The 15,619-nt window shown below is 41.4% G+C and overlaps 1 protein-coding gene across 2 annotated transcripts in view; it reads right to left on the bottom strand.

Moving 5' to 3' along the window:
- Positions 1 to 15,619, bottom strand: part of BICC1 (BicC family RNA binding protein 1) — a 128,057-nt gene that overhangs the window by 64,544 nt on the left and 47,894 nt on the right. The gene's annotated exons all lie outside the window — the stretch shown is intronic.

Genomic DNA, 15,619 nt, shown 5'->3' with positions numbered 1-15,619 from the left:
CAAGTAATTTTCCACCAGGCTGCTCTCACTCTGCCCCAAGCCTGTACTGTTGCTTGGGGTTGTTGCTACTAAAATACAAGTCCCAGCACTTGGTCTCATTAAATGTCACTCTGCTGAGCTCAGCCCATTGTTTTAACCTGTCCAGATCCCTCTGCAGAGCCTTTTTTCCCCAAAGCAGATCAACACTACCACTCAACTTAGTGTAGTATGTGAAATTGCTGTTACTGCTGCATCAGATCTCAGTTCTGTGTTGCCATTCTAACCCAGGCAGAGTTAAGTGATAGGAATTTTTTGTTTGTTTTTTCCTTCTGAAATAAATTTGGGATAGCTCTGTAAAAACCTCAACTGCACATTGCAATCAAAGAGCTTTGCTAGCAAAAACTCGAGTCTTACGCTGTACACCCTAGTGTATAGCAGGACTGCTTCTCAATGAGCAAAATGCAAACTCACTTTGTAAGTAAGATACATATAATAGGCTTCAGTTGTATAAATAATTTTGTTACAAAACATTTAAAGGAAATTCAGCCTAGGGATGACTGAAACAGAGCTTGTGATTTTTGTAGAGTAGCATCTCTGCTTTGGCTTCCCTTCTGAAGTAAGTGAAAGAGTTTACACTCATCAGTACTTTCCTCACCTTGGGAAGCAATTGGCCTAAAGGTGTAAGCCTATCTGGCAACAAGAATGAATCCTATGGTAAATAATCTCATCCTTCTTCTCAAAATTATTGAAATGCTAAGTAATCATCTATTTACATCCATTCCTCTTCTCTCCCCAAGACAAATCATAGTGTTTATGTAACCAAAATATGCAAGCTATTCTCAGTGGAAAACACAGAGAAGATGATACAAGACACCAACTGGAAGACACCAACAAAACAAATAAGACTGTGCCAAGACCCTGAAAAAAACCAAACCCAAAAAACCCACCTAAATCTAGTTGCAAATCCTTGGGCTTCCAAGGTTAAGAAAAACAAAACAAAAACCAAGAGAACATTTAGCTATAAGGCAGCTGTAAGAAAAGCTTTGAGGTTCCTTGTGTGCCAGCTTCAAAAACTGAACAGCTTAAGCTCTTTGGGGAGTTGCTACATTAAACACAGTAAAAGAAAAAAAATTCTCCTGCATTGTAATTTTTTTTTTTAAAGCTGATTTTGGATGGAAAATGGAATGCCCTGAATGCAAAAAATAAACCAACTTAAAATCCCCCAAAACCCACATCATGGAGGGCCCACAGGCTCAAAATAGGCTTTTACCTGTGTGCACTAGCTAGCTAGAATGTTTTGGTGAGAAGAACTAGATTATAGGCTGTGAAAGACAAACAAGGGTGATGTCCACTTCCCTCAGAGTCTTGCAAAGGAGTTTGGGAAGAGGAAAGGAAAACGTTAGAGAACACTCTTGCCATTTTGTCTCTCACTCTGGCTTGGGCTGCTGACTGAGCTACATCTCTTCAACACACCTTCCACTCACCTTTGCTTCTTAACCTCTTGGCCGAACCTCTATTCTTCCTTAGGACTGGGGTAAGGTTGAGAGGGGCAGCAGGAAGGTGCAGAAGCAGTTGAGAGCCCCTCCTGGTGACTCAGGTTTCTGGGAGGGGAGTTGTATTTCTGTATTACCTTTTACTTTATATACAGTACAGACCGAAATATACATCTGCTTGTATATTGTGCTAGCTGTAAATAAATAGCTTCGTTTGTATTCCCAGAGCCAGCTGAGCCTACTCTGGGTAATTTCCAAAGTGGGGGGGGGGCAGGGAACACCCAAACCATCACAACCTGGTTACCTACCAAACGGACACAAATGAACACAAAAGGGACATAACAGACCTGGTGCCATAAAGCCTGGCCTGCCCAGGGCCCAGGTTGTGTAACGCAGTTGTGTAAGCCCACAAGTCTAGCTCATGGCTTACCAGGTACAAGGCCCATGCTCTCCACATATTTGGGGGGCCAGGCCTGTGGCCCTTGCCTATTATGGTATGCTTTGGTTTACTGCCAAGCTGATTGGTCATTCTGGTGGCCAAGGGGCCATGAATCTCAGCCCGCATTTGATAAATAGGGGTACCCAGGTAAACAACGTGCTCACCTGCATTGCTCACTCTAATGCTTGCTTTGCTGCTACTTGCCTGTGCTGTCTACTTTTCTCTATGGAGACAGAGTCTCCCCTGGGCTCGCAGCCAGCCACGCACACCTGCACGCCACTGCAGTGTGTTACCAGGACCAGCACCAGTACTGCCTGCCTCTCCGGAGCCCAGTCTCCCACGCAGCCGTGCACCCTACTGCACGCCTGCTGCCTTATTACTATTGCCAGGAGCAGACCCTGGATTGTCTGCACGTGATCGGCCTGTGTGGTCAGCATGACACTGTGCTGAGACTGCACAACACCCTGCCTCTGCACCTGAAGGTCCTCCTTAGAATCCCTGGACATAATACACAGACCATCCAGAAGAAGCCAGGAGAACAAGGTCAGAGATTGTCTGCATGTCCACATCCTTTCCCCCTGAATCTGGGAGGATTCCAGCCTCAACCTCCACAGGCAGAGTTCCCTGAAGATTGGACACTTGTATAGGCTGTGACATAGCCCCAGAGAGCGATTGATAATTAATAAGAATCTGTGAGTAAATGCTTCAATGCCTCTGTAATTCTGCCTGTGCTAGTTTGAAGCAAGCTAGAATGTTTTGGTGAAAAGAACTAGATAATAGGCAGTGAAAAGGAAAACAATGGTTGTGTCTCCTTCCCTCATCAGTCTCACTGAGAGTTCTGGGAACAAGAAGTAAACATTAGATAACATTCTCCATTTTGTTTCTCACTCTGCTTTTTGCTTCACACCAAGCCACATCTCCTTAACCTCACTGCCACTAACCTTCCTTCTTAACCTCTTGGCTGCACCTCTATTCTCTTCTCAGGATTGGGGTAAGGTAGAGAGGGGTAGGGGGAGGTGTTGGGGTGGTTTGAGAACCCCTCCTGGGGACTCAAGTTTCTGGGAGGGGAGTTGTGCTTCTGTATTACTCATCCTTTGTATATTTCTGTCTATAACTGTATATACTGTAAATATCTGCTTGTATATTCTGCTAGCTGTAAATAAATAGCTTCATTTATATTCCTGGAGTCCTTCTGAGTTAGCTGGGGCAAATTCAAAAGTGTGAGGGGTGGGTTACAGCCCAAACCAGCACACTGCCATAGAGCAGAAAGAGTTTGGGCCCATCTACTGGGCAAGCGGCCTATTGACCCCAAGTGGCATTTGGCCGTGGGGAAATTCCTCTCTCTGTTTATAGTTTAAATGTTTGCTAGTTATTAACAAGTTACTGTTTGATGTTATATCCTAGAATGGCTTCCACAACAGTGTTAATGAACAAATATTAATATTAATATCCAGTGGTTGGGGGTGGCAAGAGTTCAGAATATTACAATTAATAAATGATAGATTTTTATAAAACACCATCTCACATCAATTCATTTCCCCCCTCTGTGACAACCCTTCAGCATTTCAGAACTCAAATGGAATTTTTTTACATGCAGTCAAGAGAAAAATATAGCAAACAGACATTTTCTTCACTCAAACCTCATGAAATGAAAATAGTATTGTTTATAGGTGGTGCTGTTATTGATCTCTGATCTTCACACCTTTAGGATGCTGGCATCATGGCAATTTCTTCCTCAGTCCAAAACCTAAATTAAGCTGAGTAACTACAGGTGATCACAATCATTAAAATAAAAACCATAATGAATTCTAAGGCAGCCTAAGACACAGAGGTGGACAAGAAGCATGGGAGGGAAGCAAGCAGTGATTCTTCTAATTAAACCCTGCCAAAAGTCATCCAGCTCTCTCTGGGGGCAAACTTTCTTCTTTAGCAGGTTTAGTGACAAAGCAACATTAGAAGGACAAAAAAATAGTGTCCTTTCACATTGTGCTAGTCTCAGACAAATTGGAATATGTTAATGAGAAAAAGATTACAGGCTGTGAAAAGGAAACAGTGGTGTTGTCTGCTTCACTCATAGGCTTGCTGAGATGTAGAAAAACAAGAACACAGATAAGACAGAGTGGGAAAGTCAGTGTGCGTGGCTTCTGTGTAACTAATCCTTCTGCCTTCTAATCCCCCTTACTGATCCTTCAACCTCACCTTGCACATAAGGCCAACTCTGCAATAAGGTAGAGGGGTGGAAAGAAGGTGGAAGGGTGGTTGGGAGCCTCTCCTGGGGACTCATTTTTGGGAGAGATGCTGTGCTTCTGTATTATCTTGAACTTATATATTTCTGTATATAGCTGTATATATTGTAAATATCTGCTTGTATGTTGTGCTGAGCTGTAAATATAAAGCTTCATTCCTTATCTTCCAGACAGTTGAGTCTAGTCTGGGTGATTTCCTAACAATGGGGAAGCAGATAAACCATCACACAGATTTTGTTTTTTCACTCAGCAACTGTCCCTGTATGCAGACAAACAAATAAATATGTTGAGCCCAAACTATAATCTGACTTATCTTTAGCATCATTCCTCATGCTCTTTACAACCCCACATCTACATCTCTCACAGAGGGGGCATTTCTTAGTGTAAACCCATCTTCCAATGAGACAAAAAGGTACAGTCAAGTAAGATGCCATCTAAGCAGTATGAAGTTTGAACTAGAAAAAAAGTTTGATGCAATGCTAATGTAAGAAGTCAAAGCAAAAAGTCAACAAGGACAATAATTATCAAACAGAAAAGCAATAAAAGCACACTAAAGTATGAGACAAAATACAGATGGCTGAGCTCAATCTGTAGTCCCCCTCACCCTCTGCCAGATAAAGAAAATTGCATGGATCTAGTTCTACATCAAGCAGATACTGGGGAGAGACTTGACATGCAGGACAGGCAACTTTGATTTCATGGGCATACCTTAAAGCAGCAAGTTTAAGGGCACCTCCAGAGAATTATTATTGCAATATGACCATCTGGGACTTCAGAGCAAATTGTATCTGCAAGTTCTAAATGTCTCAGTCTGTATTTTAATACTGCATCGATAAATATCTCCCTCACTCATGTAAGGTAAGAACTATCAAGCACTTTAAGGTAGAAATGCCCCCCCCCCCCCCAACATGTACTCTCAAGAAACAAGTGCTTCCTGATGCAGCTATGTACATGTAAAATTTGATGCAGAAGAGAAAATCCAGTGTGTGAGAGCAGGATGAGAATAAGGAAGGGCAAGGAGCACTAGGAAGAAGAATTAATGTACATAAAGGCCAAGATGACAAAAATTCTCCAACTAAGTGTTTTGCAATCCTGTTTTGAAGGTGAATTGCAATCAGTTTTAAGTAAAAAACAATTCTGTATGGATTACTATATCCTTCATACACTGACCAAGCTAATTCATAGCCAAGAAAATTTCACACACAGCTACTGGAGGGAAGGTGATTGATTGTTACACTGGTATACCCACCCTCATTTTTAATGGGGCTCTCTTCCAACATCATTTTTCCTCCAGATTATAAAGAAATTTTGTTCTACCAATTTTAGAGCAGACAAAGATGAAAGTAACCATGCAAGACAACAAAGAAAGGGGAAAAAAAATCAGAAGAGAACCAAACAACAGAACATAGGGATATCCATAGGAGAAGAAAAAAATGTAGTACCATGGTTTCAGAACATGATACATACGTGCTTCCATAAACATGGACTATTAATGGGAAGATAGTTTTTAGGACAGCAAAGCTACTAAGCTCTGCAGGTAGAAAGATTCCTGCCACCCATGTCTACCTTCACTTCTTCCAGGACAAGAGTTTCCTGAACCCTGTTGTGTATCTTTTTCCTCTTCTATGGCTGCATTTTAATTGCTTGATTATTCACAGGGATGTTTAAAGGATGAAGTGGAAAACAGTTAAGCACAGCGGTTAAATCTCAGCACTGGCAGAATAGCCTTAGGACAAAATAACTGTGAAACCTTTGTAAGTATGGTCAGGAATGACAAAGTCAGGTCTGAAATCAAAGATTGCAGTAAAGCCCTATGAGGAAAGGCTGAGGGAGCTGGGGTTGTTTAGCCTGGAGAAGAGGAGGCTCAGGGAGGACCTCATTGCTGTCTACAACTACCTGAAGGAAGGCTGTAGGCAGGTGAGGTTAGGCTCTTCTCCCAGGCAACCAGTAACAAAACGAGGGGACACAGTCTCAAGTTGTGCTGGGGAAGGTATAGGCTGGATGTTAGGAGGAAGATCTTGACAAGAGAGAGTGATTGGCATTGGAAGGGGCTGCCCAGGGAGGCAGTGGATTTGCCATCCATGGAGGTGTTAAAGAAAAGACTGAATGAGGCACTTAGTGCCATGGTCTAGTTGATTGGATAGGGCTGGGTGCTAGGTTGGACTGGATCATCTTGGAGGTCTCTTCCAACCTGATTGATTCTATGATTCTAAATTTTTGGGGATTTGTCTTTCAAGCATCAAAACCACTCCAAAGCCAAGTTTCTTACAAGAATGAGACCCAAGCATGAGGGAGCTTTACATGATGTCATCCTTCAGCTGACACAGATCTTTTAACATTTGTTTTTCCAAACATTACCTAGAATATTCTTCAGAATACAATATGAATTCAGGAGTTAACTGAAAATACTGTAAGGAATAGAATGGTCTTATCACATTTGTCTAACCACAAGATAAGCATCATCCTCATTTTATGATTGTTAATTTTCCTTTATGCCTACAGCAATCTTAAACAAGTAATAAAATTCAAGTCAGTCTGGTGAGAGGTACTCTTTCGTACTCCGTAACATCTGCAAAGTGGTTTGGTAGCAGACAAATACTCATTTTAAGACAGATCTAGGTCCTTATCCATCACAAAATGCAAAGAAGCTGCATTTTACACACACAGTTTTCATAAAACAAGTGCTCCAACTGCTTCAGTTCGAAGTAGGCACAAAAAAAGGAACAGAGAGTTCAACAAGTATTCCTTAACCAAACCAAATATGAGAAAACCAAGATTGAATCTGGAACGCTGTCTATAGAAGCACAATGAAAGCTGGGCCAAGGAACAGAATATGTTGATGTTTAGAGTTCCAATCAATTGGGAATTTTAAGTGTGACAACAGAAACATTTGTCTGAAGAGAAAGATGCATAGACAAAGTAAGACCAACATAAACAGTGTCAAAGAATCACAATGTCAGGGATTGGAAGGTACCTTTAGAGATCAAGTCCAATCCCTCTGCCAAAGCAGGATTACCTGGGGCAGGCCACATGGAAACACATTCAAGCAGATTATGAATGTCTCCAGAGAAGGAGACTCCATAATCTCTCTGGGCAGCCTGTTCCAGAGCTCCCTCACCATAAAGAAGTGTCTCATTGTGTTGAGATGGAACCTCCTGTATTGCAGCTATATCCACTGTTCCTTATCCTATCACTAGGCACCAAGAAGACTGGTTATCTCCCTCTTGACACACACCTCTTAGATACTTATAGACATTGATAAGAACCTCTCTCAGCCTTCTTTTCTCCAGACTAAACAGTCCCAGGTCTCTCAGTCTTTCTTCCAAGGAGACATGTTCAAGTCTGCAATCACCCTGGTAGCTATCTGTTTGACTCTCTCCAACAGATCCCTGTCTCTCTCTAATTGGGGAGCCCAAAATTGGGCACAGCATTCCAGGTGTGGTCACACCAGGGCAGAGTAGAGGAGGAGGAAAAAATCCCTAGGCCTGCTGGACGTTTTTCTTAATGCATCCCAGGGCCTTGTTGGGCTTTTTTGCCACAAGGGCATATTACTGTCTCATGGATAATGTGTCCTCCATCAGGACTCCAAGGTCTTTCTCCATGGAGCAATGAAACCACCAGATGCACATTATAATTCAGTATTAATCAAATGGTGCCAACTGTACAAATCAAGCCTACAAATGTCTAGTTAAAACCAATTCTGCACAGACCTTGCCAGCCTGAGTATTTTGTTTCACAGACATAAATGTTCATCTTACACTTGGGCTTTCAGGAAAGATGTTCTAGCATGGTTCTGTTAGCATATGTTACCAGCAGTTAAGTTCACTACCATTTGCATTTAAAAAAATTAAAATTAAAGAAAAAAATAATGCTATATAAGCAGGAAGAGATCTGAATGCTCATAGGAGACAAAGTCTACATGGGCTGATAGTTACTGATTCTTGTAATGCAGAAGTGGTGCAAACCTGAGAGGATGACTAATTCCTGAACATGAATTTGGGCAGGAAGAACAGAGCAATGGGTGTAAATGGAACCAGAAGGAGTATTATATTTAATGGTTTGTTGTTTGGGTGGGTGAGTTTTTTTGGTTGATTAGTTTTGGTGTTTGTTTTTTGTAGGGTTTTTTTTGGGGGGGAGGGGAGTTGGGGGCAGAGGAGACAGGGTGGAGAAAGCAGAGGAGAGAGCAAGACAAAAAGTCATTGTGTAAAGTTACTCAGGAACTGACAGTGTGAATTCAGCCTGTGGGACTGGCAAGGTCAGACTAAGTGCCAGAGTTAGGACACATCTGTGGTCACAGCACAGCATCCAGGACTAATGAGTTTGGAGTATGTAAGAAACTGGAAAACACACTGGAGATGACAAAAACTTCATCCAAAGCTCGGTGCAAGTACGCAGCTTTTTAGCAAGTCTAACCTACACATTGGGTGTAGCAATGAATTCCTATCCCAAGCCTTGGCATAGTGGGTTTTTTTTTCCCGATGGTAAGATGGTCTACACATGAAATTCAAAAACAGAATTTAGAGAGTTTACATCACAACTGCTAGTCTAACTAGAAGGCAGCACAGCGCATCCTGCTCCCTAGTACTAATGCTACCTTTCTGCAGGTGAGGGCAGGGAGTAATTTCTGAGCAGGTGGCCTTGAAGCACTCATGTGTTCCAGACTAAAACATCATTTACTTTGTGCAGAAAGTTTCAGCCTCAATGAAAATATCAAAGGTCACAGGTAATACTTTCATTTTAAATAAGAGAGTGAAATGTAGCTGTGTACATGTCATCAATGAAATCTACACAAGTAACAGAAAGGGGAAATTTCTCTTAAGAAAAATAAATACTGCTTAACAATGAAGCCCTCAGGGCACATCATCAGAAATGCCAAAATGGAGCCAAGTCTTTTGTCCAAAAGCAGAAGCAGTGATTCTCCTCATTACAAATAGGAACCCAGTGTGCATCATTACTTTATATCATTTCCCTACTCATCTCTTCTCCCTTTCCCAACCCCCACCTCCTTTTTTCCCCAGAGGGAAAGAGCACAAGCATTTCTGATGAACAAAATCCCTTCTGTATTTGAAAAGAGAATTTAACTTTCAGGAAGAAAAACATTAAGCATCTCAGTTATTATGGCGAGAAATTGTTTCACCTTGGAATAAAGTGGCATAAAACTGAACTTCACTAGCAGCTAAAACTCTGATACACTTGGAGCATAGAGCTCAAAGCAGAGATGTAGAGAGCCATAGGACAAAAATCCCCATTGTTTCTGGCCAGAAGAAGAATTCAGAACTGTGGTTTCTGAGAACTAAGACTTCTACCTGTACTGGGCACTTGAAGGATTAGGTCTAGAGAGTATTTTCATATTAAGGATCAACTCAAGATTGTCCTTGTTGTATCAGAAGCAACACAATACAAACTAAAGCTGAAGTAAAACAAACCCCCATAACTCAATCCATTCTCTGAACAGAATGACTGTTATGTAAGAGACAGGACAAATGTTGTTTCCTACAAGCATGAAGCCTTTCCACTACTTCTCTCTGGCTGAACTAAGCAAAAAGTTAAGTAAGCATTCTTGATGTACCTTTTTAGAGAAACCAACCCAACCTAAACAGTCTCCTTCCTTCCTTCCACTGGGTGTGGTTTTGCCAAAAGGGAGCCAAACTTCTCAATCTCGCTAAGCCCTGCACATATTGACGTTCACTGGCATGCTCTCAACTTCAGTCTCTATCACCCTCCCTGAGCAGACTCTTACTCTTCACAGGAAGCTCAAATTAGAAGTGCCTATCAATGTTCCCATCACAGCCTAGCCCAGCCAGGTGTTCCAAGCCAATTCTGGAAATGTGTGATCATAATATATCCTTGTCACATGCTGTGAGCCAAACTCCAGTCTTAGAGATACTGATTTCTACCCAAAAGAAGTGGAAGATATGAAAGCTTCCACACTTCAACACCACTTCTGTGGTTCAAATAGAAACAAAACTGATGGCAATGTATAGTAATCATGAACTCCATCCATCTTGCTAGCAAGATCAATGGCACTGGAAAAGAAACTGATCGTGGAGCAGTTGCCATCAGGAATGAGATTATACCCTTAGGGAAACCATAATAATCAAAAGGCAGTTCCAAGAGAAGTCATGGATGAAGACACATGGAAAGCCCTTCAGAAGTGAACATGGATAATCATCACCCTCTTAGTCTCAGGTCAATGATTACTATATTTTTGTGCCTGAAAATGCCCTAAACCACTTGAAGATCTACATACACTTCATGGTCAAAGATTAAAAAGGAGGCCCAAACACCTTTCAGTCCGACCTACTGCAGACAAAGTATTTTTTCAGTTACATGTATTTGTATCACTATACAGTACCTATGCTTTAAAAGCATTCATCTGTACATACTCTATTCATATAATCACACAGAAGAATTCTACCCAAGTTACAAGGTTTGCCCCAGATCAAACCACCAAACATTTTTCAGAGACAGACATGAAAACACAGGATGTTGCAAAACAAGATCTTTTAGTGTCTTAGATAAACAAACAGGCCTTGAGGCAGCTTCCTCACTGCCTTTGCTGCCAAAGCCTCCTAAACAAATAAAAGGTAATGTACACTCATTACTAACTACTGCATGCAGAAGAGGAACCAAACAGAACAGCAAACAAAGGTGCAAACTGATACATTTATTTTTCATGCCTTCAAATAACTGTGACTTCTATACTTTATCTTAACACTATTGTTTCCTGTATATATATGTATACATATATACATACATACATTGAAAGAACAATCTTTTTAAAGGATGGTTTTGCCAAATATTACCTCCACAATGGCCTCAGCATCTTTTAAGGTGATACTCAAAAAGATAAAGAAGCCACAGATTAAGTGTTACATGTAAAGACAGGAACTGAAATGAAAAACAACAACAAAACCAACAACACACCACCCCACAAAAAAAAAAACCACAAACCAACCACACACCAAAACAAGCCCCAGTCTTCCTTTACATACTATTAGCCCTGTTCAATTTTTCCACTTCCAAGCAAGATTATTACATCCCTCTCCAGGAAGTAGGAGATTGCAGTTAAGAGAATCACAAGCATTTAAACATGTTTTACCTAAACCTACTGAGATCTTAAACCCCCTAAGTATCTGCAACAGTGAAAGTGACTGCATTCCTACAAATACCATCTCTTAAAGAAATATACCAACAAACAAACACAAATCACACAATGCAATCCACAAAACCTCATCTTAATCCTTCAGAAACAGTAACACCCACAAGTTAGAGCTGGCTGGTAGCACACTGTGCTTTCCACAAAACCCAGTTCTGCAGACAAACTCCTGAAAGACAGGAAACAAAGAGCTGAGAGCCTGAAAGCCCACAACTGACACTGAATTGTGCCAAATTGAGTAGTTCAAATATAACCTACAGTCAAGCATTTGAGCAGAGCTCCAAGAGTACATCATTTCCAGTTGCTACCTTCTGAATGCTAATCCAAGAATTCCACCCCGTTTCTACTAAACCAGCAAGCATCTATTGTCCACCATACAGCAGATGTCCCATGCTCTGAGAAATCTCACAATGAAAGGTTATCACCAGCACTAAGACTTCCAAGTGTTTAAGAAAAAAAAAATCATCTTGATAAGACAAGAAATAAAAGCAAACAGAAATTATGCATTAAATTCCCCTCTGTCCACATGACCAGCACTCATCTGTTTCAGATTATGAGGTCTTCAGGGCAGAGACCAACCTCCTCCTTCTATTTTATGTAGAAGTGCCATGCAGATCTAGGCTGCTACATAAATTATATGTTCCTTGGAACAATGTCCTCACTCTGTCTGGGAAGGGGCTTGCTTGCCTATGAGGCATGAACCAGATGTTACAGACCTCAATGGAAAAATGCCACCATCAACTGAAAATGGGCTGTGGATCAAGAACAAGTTATAACTTCATGTTATGCATTACTCACAGAATTAATGGGGACAATACGTATACAGTAAGGTCCACAAGGATCTTTTACTTCAGTAGTACCTAACATAACAGCAAACCAGTCCATATTTTTTTTGAGATTACCTGACACTGAACTGCAGATTAGAGACCTCTAGAAAAAAACCTATCAGATTATTCAGTTATCAGTGACTAAATTATTAGCAGTTCACAATGGTTCTGAAAAATCCACATTAGTCTACGTTAGGTTTCCATGCCCCACCCCCTGGGAGCAGCACAAGAACTTTGGAATAGTACAAAAAAAGTATGCTGAAGTCTGCAGACTTTTTAAAGTGACAGTACCAGAAACCATTTATTCACTTTTCACTTCAATTCAGGAGCATGAGAAAGGATGCTCCATGACTTCATCTCCCCTGTCATGACAAAGCAGACATATTAATTTGCTGCTTGCAGCCAAGAACATAACAGAATTAAGCCCCAGTGAATCCATCAGCAATTGCAAAACATGTGTTTGCTTCTGCTAAAATGCTCAGTGAAACAATGCTCTGTGACAATTGTTATCATTGAACTTCCAAAGTCCAAGTTTATAGGAGCAGTCCACATTCACTGAGAGTCTGCTTGAATATAAAAATCCAAGAAAGCAATACTGCTTGTTCACATCTTTGAAGACCAGTCGAAGACAACTAAGCTCCCAAACCTTGTATTAACTTTCTAAAAGCACAGATTCACTAGAGTATACTCTATAAAGCTTAACAATCCAAGATGAGTTCTTAACTTCAAGCCCTGTTCAGAGAGCAAATGAGTCAACTTCCATTCCATTCCTCCTGAGGCCAAAACCAGTGACTGAGTACTACTGCCTATCAACCAGCCACCAAGCAAGACCCAGCAGCCACTTCCAGAGCCATCTGCAAGCAGTCAGTGTTGTCTCACTCCCTCCAGCACCAGCCTTCTCTTTCCTCTCTCGGTCTGCATACCTTGACACAGAGAAACACCTTCTCCAATCATTCCCTTGTTACTTGTCACTCTGACATTGATATAAAAACTACTTTCACCTCTCGTGTCCCTTCCATCCAACAATAACTTAGGCACACTGAGATTAGAGTTTGCCAGAAAATACTGTTCATGGCAAATTACACCCTCAGTTCTTCATGTGCCTTAGTGATGCACTTCCCCTCCCTGTTCTACTCAACAGCCTGCCAAAAACGCCCTGTGTAGTTTCATTGCCAAAACTATTCCTCAAAAATCCATTTGCTATAGTTCTGATTTCATATCAAGTTTCTGAAAATATCTTGCTGCTTTACTTTCCAATGTGTTTCTAATGCTACAAATCACTTTCTTCCTCACTATACATCCTGAAACACATGCAAAGAGTCTTCATTTTACCTCCAGAAATCTCTGCCTTATTCATTTCACATGAGGAAGACAAAAGCTTAACCCTGATTAAAGGAAATTGCACAGACAGAGACAGTGAGTAAACTATGAGTAACTGCCCAAAACATTTTTTTTTAACAAAAGAAAACTTGCAAGGAAGATAGGTTCCATCTGGTTTATTAGCTGTAGTATTGTGTGTAATCTAGAGCTGATGAGACTAAAATTGTCAGTTAAAGTGACACAGCTTTATTCTACTGCAGCACCCACATGGTGCCTATACAATGATTATCACAGAACGGATTAGGTTGGAAGGAACCTCAGAGTTCACCTGCTCCAACCTCCCTGCTAAGGGCAGGGACACCTCTTAACTCATCTGCTCAAGTCCTCATCTAACCTGGCCTTAAACACCCCCTGGGAGGAAGCATCCACGACGTACCTATTCCAGAGCCTTCCCCCCACCATACTGAAGAACTTCTTCCTAGGATCCAGTGTATACTACTCTCCTCAGCTTCAAACCACTCCCCCTTGTCCTATTGCTAGATACTCATAAGAGAGGCCTTTCTCCAGCATTCCTGTAGGATGCATTTGGGTACTAGAAGATAGCTCAGAATCTTGTCTTTAGGCTGAACAAGCCCAGCTCCCTCAGCCTATCCTCACAGAAGAGGTGTCCTAGCCCTTCAATCATTTTTGTGGCCTTCCTCCAGACTCACTCCAACAGCTCTGTGTCCTTCTTACAAGGGAGACACCAGGATAGGATGCAGTATTCAAGGTGGGATCTCACAAGAGTCGAGCAAAGGAGCAGAACCACTGCTCTTGTTCTGCTGGTCACACTCCTCTTAGAATCATAGAATCAACCAGGTTGGAAGAGATCTCCAAGATCATCCAGTCCAACCTAGCACCCAATCTAGACCATGGCACTAAACGCAGCCCAGGACACGGTTTCCCTCCTGGGCTGTGTGAGTAGCATTGCTGACTCACGGTGAGCCTCTCAATCAATACACCCAAGTCTCTCTTGAGAGCTACTCTCAAGCCACTCTGCACCCAGCCTGGATTTGTGCCTGGGGCTGACCAAACCCAGATGCGCTCTATCTATAATTCTGTGCATGTATAACTGTAACTCTACTACACAAAAATAGCTACTACATCTAGTTAGCAATAGGAATAAGCAGCAAGCCATTATCCATGTACTTGAATTTCTAGCATGATTTTTATTTCTTATTAAACTCAAGGCTATCTCTTTTGTTGTTTCACTAATGAATACATAGTGAAGTACTTCACACCCACAGTACCTACTGAAGTAGCCAGATGCACACTGCAAATTTATAAATCATGGAAAACACATAAATCCCTCAAAGTATTTTGTCAGTGGATGCAAAAATTAGGAGCAAATTTGTGCAAACGTGAGGAGAGTGTTGTCAACTGAACGACCTATGGAATCAAGTATATGCTATGAGGTTAAGCTCTGTGAGGAAGCTCTTCACAGAGAGCACCATTTCCCATTGGAATGGGCTGCCCAGGGAAGTGGTGGAGGCACCGTACCTGGAGGCCTTCAAGAAAAGACTGGTTGAGGCACTCTGTGCCATGGTCTAGTTGACTGGATAGGGCTGGGGGATAGGTTGGACTAGATGATCTTGGAGGTCTCTTCCAACCTGATGGATTCTATGATTCTATGAACCAATGTAAAATCCCCATGTGTTTTGAGAAGTCTTGACATTACTCTCTGCACACACTAAGATTAGACAGTGAAACACAAGAACCATGTTCAGAAAAGTGGTTCTCACTGGTAGTCACAACCAACATCTGCAGATTGCTATAAAATAGTAAAGCAAATGTTTTAGTAGTATATACACTCCTCCCCAGCAGCCTTCATCAAACCGTCTGACAATCACGTGCTGGATGAACTAATCCATCACATCTGAAAGGAAACTTCTTTTGAAGTACCACTTAAGAAAGAAAAAGATGTGGAAAATTCAGCAAACTACTTAACGGGCAACTAGTCGAAAGAACTTTCCAGGCATTTCTGTCTTCTCTGTAGTACAGAAAGAGAAAAAAGCAGATTTTTTTTTAAGCAATAGTATGCAAATCTTCATTAACATAATTAAAATATATTTTGCACATAATTCTTGTGGGGGGGAGAGAAACCACACCCCAAACCA

Source organism: Pogoniulus pusillus, chromosome 6 (genome assembly GCF_015220805.1).
Source record: "Pogoniulus pusillus isolate bPogPus1 chromosome 6, bPogPus1.pri, whole genome shotgun sequence".
In the NCBI taxonomy this organism is placed as follows: domain Eukaryota; kingdom Metazoa; phylum Chordata; class Aves; order Piciformes; family Lybiidae; genus Pogoniulus; species Pogoniulus pusillus.
Note: the sequence above shows the minus strand (reverse complement) of the source record. Positions and strands in the feature narration are given on the sequence as shown.